Consider the following 6,000-nt stretch of genomic DNA (forward strand, 5'->3'; position numbering starts at 1 on the left):
GGTTCCCATTTTTTTTGTTTTGTAATGCATGTCCCTGTTTGACATAGCGCCCCTCAGAATTGTCAGTAAAAATTTTTTGCATAGTTCTGGTCAGTGTAGAGGCCATAGAAGAGTGCTCGCCGGGTCAGGGAATGGAAAGCAACGCAGTTATTTGATCCTTCACGCTTCACGTTAGGATCACAAGGAGGGTGTGTAGCCACCTGAGTTGGCCAACTCCCGATGTAAAATGGAGAACAGCAAAGGCTGCAGGGAAATTCAGCAGGTGCAAATTTACCGTGTATTAAACTCTGCAAAAGCTCAGACAGCATTGATGCAAGCAGCCATCTGCATAATAATGTAGCAGCCATCTACATACTAATAAGCAATCCCCGGGAACAATCGCAACATTTGGGACAAACAAAGCTAAGCCAGACTCCCCGGCGCCAGCAGGAGCCAACACAAAAGAGGTTAACGGACACCTCAAGACCGCCCATCGATCAGGGAACCGCTCCAGTATTGGAGGAATCGAACCAAGCGATTGGAACGAAGTCCAATCACCTAGAACCAGGTACAGGGTCCGCCCCGAAAGGTGAGAAGCCCCTGGGGACTATAAAGTTAAGCCCCCAAGCTCAAATCGTTCTTCTTGACCGGGTCACCCAGCAACGCGAACCAACCTTGACCGTGACCGGTTCAACTGCCGCCGAGATCCAGTAAGTCTTAAGTCAACGCTCGCTACGAGATAGGCGCTCCTAGCTACCAATCCGTACCAACTTCGAATCCCGCAGACTCAGAACCCAAACAAAAGGCCATTTGTTCCCCTGACCTGGTGGGCCAGTCCGCAGCTAAGTATAGGCCTGTTAGTCGTAGAAGTAGCTTAGACGTAGAATTTGTGCATGAGTAGCGATTACTGTGTATAATAAATGTGCTTTGATTTGAATCTTACTAATCGGTGTGTTGAGTTATTGATTATTACTTGGACTTGAACCTCGTGGCGGTATCATACCTGGCGACTCGAGAGCAAAGGTTATAAAACAGAGCCAATTGAACCAACCAAAAGGTAGCAACATTACAATGGAACCTCACTAAACACTTCCCGTCACATTTCACCTTTCAGAGGAAGGGGCGGAGGGGAGGGTCAGGCTTAGCGAACCCATTCCGCTGAGGGTCAGCTTCCTTCAGTGAAACCCGGCAGGCAACCTTCCCTCCATATGGCTAACTGTATCACCCATCTGTCGTGTTCTTGTGCACACTCAGCATGCAGCCCCATGGAGCAATGCCAGTTGCTGCTATTCTAACTGAAGCAGAAAAGGAATTAACTTGTTCCGATAATTTGTCACAGTAAACCAGGCGGAACTATTTTTAATTTAGAATGAAAGCTTTTAAGTTGAAGTTTAATAACGGTATTGGTGGACACATATAAATAAATTTAAGGCACACAATAATATGTTATGTACTGGGTGACAAACAATGACTCACGATAAACAAGGACTGTGCCACAGATTTTGCTTTGCTTCTCTGTGTTGCTGTGGAATACAAAGGGCTGAGAGCTATCATACAGCTGTACAAAACTCTGGTTAAATCCCACCTGGAATACTGTATTCAGTCCTGGCAACTGCAGTTCAGAAAGGGTATAATGGCTTTGGAGGAGGATGTAGTGCAGATTTACCACATTGATATCAAGGCCAAAAGGGTTGAATTAAATTCAATTTACAATGCATGCATGAAAATACACAAAATGTGGTAAATAAGATTGGTGAGTTGGAGGTGCAGGAATCCACCTGGGAATATGATGTTGTGGTGATAACTGAGACCTGGCTCTATGAAGGTCAGGTCTGAGTGCAAAATGTTCCTTTGTACAAGGTGTGCAAAGCAGTCAGGGAAGATAGGGTGATGGTATTGATTAAACCATGAAAGTGAACTATTCGGTTTATGTGCAGTCCTTGTGCAGTGAGTTCCTATTTGGTTAGAATTGACAAACAATAGAGGTACCTTCACACCACCAACTAGTGGGAAAGATATAGAGGAACAGATTTGCAGGGAAGTTACAGAGAGAGGTTCAAAAACTATGGAGAAGTGGTAATGGAGAGTCCAAAATCGTGCAGGTTAGGTGGATTGGCCATGCTAAATTGCCCCTAGTGTCCAAAAAGGTTATTGGGTTACAGGGATAGGGTGGAAGTGAGGGCTTAATGTGGGTCGGTGCAGACCCGATGGGCCGAATGGCCTCCTTCTGCACTGTATGTTCTATGTAAAATCATAAAGGTGAATAGTGGAAAAGGGCAAGGAGAAATCTAAAGGAAAATATTAAATTGGAGAAGGGTCAATTTCAAAGGGTTCTAGAAGCAACAGGGCATAACGTTAAAAGTAGAGCCAGGCTGATCAGGGATTTTCTGTCCCAACCGCTAATAATAATAATAATCGCTTATTGTCACAAGTAGGCTTGAATGAAGTTACTGTGAAAAGCTCCGAATCGCCACATTCCAGCGCCTGTTCGGGGAGGCCGGTATGGGAATTGAACCCGCGCTGCTGGCATTGTTCTGCATTGCAGGCCAGCTATTTAGCCCACTGTGCTAAACCAGTCCCTCCACAGCTATCCCCCCACCCCCCCCAAACAGCGTGTCTTCCGGCGGTGAAGGCAGCTCGCCATTGGTTGCTGGCAGGGGTTCCTGTCCTGTCAAAGTCAATAGCCATGTGTGTTGTTCACTGGCTGTGCCGATGGGAAACCTGCCGTGGAGGCACGGAGGTAGGTGATTTTCAGCAGGACCGGAAGATCCCACCCGGGGGAAGGGCTGGAAAATCCCAGCCACTGCTTTCGTAGAAAGGGTAGCAGAAATCTGAAACCCTGCAGTTGAAGCTGGGGGCTCAGCTGAAAATTTCCAGCTGGATTGATACTTTTTTGTTATGCAAAGGTATTAATGATTACAAAATCAAATTAGCCATGATCTAACTCAATGTCACAATCGGCTGCTCGAAATGAAATGAAATGAAAATCGCTTATTGTCACAGGTAGGCTTCAAATGAAGTTACTGTGAAAAGCCCCTAGTCGCCACATTCCGGCACCTGTTCGGGGAGGCTGGTACATATTCCAGTCAGACATGAGCTACCTTTCACAATTGCATACTGACTCTCTTTGAACAGCACAGACTGAGCCGATGGCTCAGTCATCCCCCCTGGTGATAGATGCAAATAACTCTCCCACACCTGATTGCTTTGCAATTTCCTGATTTTTCCCTTCCCTCCCCTGCCCTTTTTAAATAAGAGTGACATTTACAAATTCTTGTTCCAAAGGCACAGCTCCTGAATCTCAAGAAGAATCAGGAAAGGAAGGTGGGGAACATTGTATACATTCTTTCTTAAATGGTGGCGTGGTGGCTCAGTGGTTAGCACTGCTGCCTCACAGCTCCAGGGACCTGGATACAATTCCAGCCTCGGGTGACTGTGTGGAGTTTGCACTTTCTCCCCGTGTCTGTGTGGGTTTCCTCCGGGTGCTCCGGTTTCATCCCACAGTCCAAAGATGTGCAGGTTAGGTGGATTGGCCAGACTAAATTGCCCCTTAATGTCCAAAAGGTTAGGTGGGGTTACTGGGATAGGGTGGAGGTGTGGCCTTAAGTCGCTTGCTCTTTCCAAGGGCCGATGCAGCCTCGAGGGCTGAATGGATGGCTTCCTTCTGCACTGTAAATTCTATGATTTTACCTTCTCCACACTGCACATCTGTTTGAGCTGCACGCAGAAAAATACTTTTCACTGTACTTCGGTACACGTGGCAATAAACAAATCCAATCCAATCCAACATGGTCAGTGCCTCGACGTAATATTGAATGAACAAATTGTATACCATTGGTGATTGAAAACTGCTTTTTTGGTGGCTCCTCTGAGGTGCCTGTTTGGCGTTTGCCCCTGATTACATGTCTTTGCTATTCAGTCTCTTACTTCAGTCCTGTTCTCTTCCTCTTCTGTTTCATTTGCATTTACCAGTTAAGTATGTGTATGTGTTTGTGTGTGGGATGGGAGGGGTGGAGGAGGAAGTAATTTTGCCTTCATTATTAAGGTAGTTCTGTTTCTTAGGTTGGGTTACAATTGTATCCCGAAGTCTGTTCTGTACTCGCACCATTTCAATAAAATCCCGCACAGCAGAATTTAATGGGGCCATAGGTGTCAGCACATTTCAGTTCATAGCGCTTGTCTCCTTTCCCTGACACCAATTCCGTAATCGCCGATCGGGCAGAGAATCCCTTTTGCCGCCGAAACTGTGTCATCGTGGCACGTGGTGCACACCGTTGGGATGGCCTCAGCGCGTCACCTGAAGGCCCTCCCCCGATGGGCCAAGTTCCCGACGGCGAGGTTCACTTGTCATCTCAGCCGTGTGGGAATCCGGCATGGCGGTTGTGGACTGCGTCCAGCACCGCCACAGTCAGGCGGGAGCCATGCTGCTGGCTGGGGGCTTTCGCGAGGCCTTGGGGGACGGGTGGGGGGTGGCCAGTGGGTGGCGAGGGGATGGCCAGGGGGGCACTATCTGGCAGGTCGGGTCCGTGCACTGTCAGCCCCATGCTTGACGGCGTGACCATTGCAGGACGTCGCCGCGGCCGCGGACCCGGACATTCTCCAGCCGTTTATTTTGTGGAGGCCGGGAGTTTTACCTGGCGCGGCTGCTCGCCCCTGCCCAGTCACAGGATGGGGAGGGGGCGCCACCGATCTTTTTCCACGTACAAAGCCACAGATCCTCCGCACCTAGCCTCAGAAGGGGAGAATCTGGCCCTTTGTGTTTGAGTCAAAAGTCTCACCCCAACGATATGATGGTAACAGAGAGACTGATATTCCCAGTACAGTACTGAAGGGGGTTCTGCAATGTCGGAGGAGCTGTGTTTCAAATAAGAAGCTGAACCTCAGGTGGACAAAAGGTGTCTCGCGTCACTATTTTGGTGGAGAATAGGGGAGTTCTTCAATGTTCTGACCGATATTTATCCCTCAGCCAGCATCAAACAGATTATATGGTTATTTGTCTCACTCCTGTTTGAGGGAGCTTGTTATTCACAAACTGTCAGGTTTCCCCTACCTCTCTTTTTAAATATTTTATTCAAGGTGTTTTTCATATAAACAAACAAAATAAGAAGAACAACCAAACATCATTATAAACAACCAACACCTACTACCCCCCCGCTCTTCAAACACCGCCCCCTCCCATCCTGTTGCCCCATTTTAACCCCCTTACCTACTCCCCATTCCCCCCCTTTGCTGACCCCTCAATCCTCCTCAAAGAAATCAATAAATGACTTCCAGCTCCAAATGAACCCATCCACTGACCCCCCTCAAGACGAACTTGACCTTCTCCAGCCTCAGGAATCCTGCTAGGTCACTCACCCACACACCCGCTTTCGGCGGCTCAAAGTCCCACGACTCGAGCAAGATTCATCTCCGGGTTATCAGGGAGGCAAAGGCCAAAACATCGGTCTCTCTCAGCCCCTGCACTCCCGGATATTCCGTTACCCTGAATGTTGCCACCTCTAGACTCAGGGCCACCTCCACTCCCAGCACCTCGTACATTACATCCGCGAACCCCTGCCAGAACCCCTTCAGTCTTGGACACGCCCAGAACATGTGGACATGGTTCGCGGACCTCCCCGCGCACCTATCCTCCACCCCCTCAAAGAACCTACTTATCCTTGTTACCGCCATATGTGCCCTAAGGACTACTTTAAACTGAATGAGGCTTAATCTCACACACGGCAAGGACGCATCGACCCTCCGCAAGACCTCTGCCCATGTCCTGGCTGCTACCACCCCTCCCAGCTCCTCCTCCCACTTACGCTTTATGTCCCCCACAGGGCCCAGGTTTCCCCTGCCTTACACCTTTGACTAATAATAATTATTAATAATAATAATCACTTACTGTCACAAGTAGGCTTCGGTGAAGTTCCTGTGAAAAGCCCCTAGTCGCCACATTCCGGCGCCTGTTCGGGAAGGCCGGTACGGGAATTGAACCCGCGCTGCTGCCTTGTTCTGCATTACAAGCCAGCTGTTTAGCCC

This window comes from Scyliorhinus torazame, chromosome 2 (assembly GCF_047496885.1).
Source record: "Scyliorhinus torazame isolate Kashiwa2021f chromosome 2, sScyTor2.1, whole genome shotgun sequence".
NCBI lineage: Eukaryota > Metazoa > Chordata > Chondrichthyes > Carcharhiniformes > Scyliorhinidae > Scyliorhinus > Scyliorhinus torazame.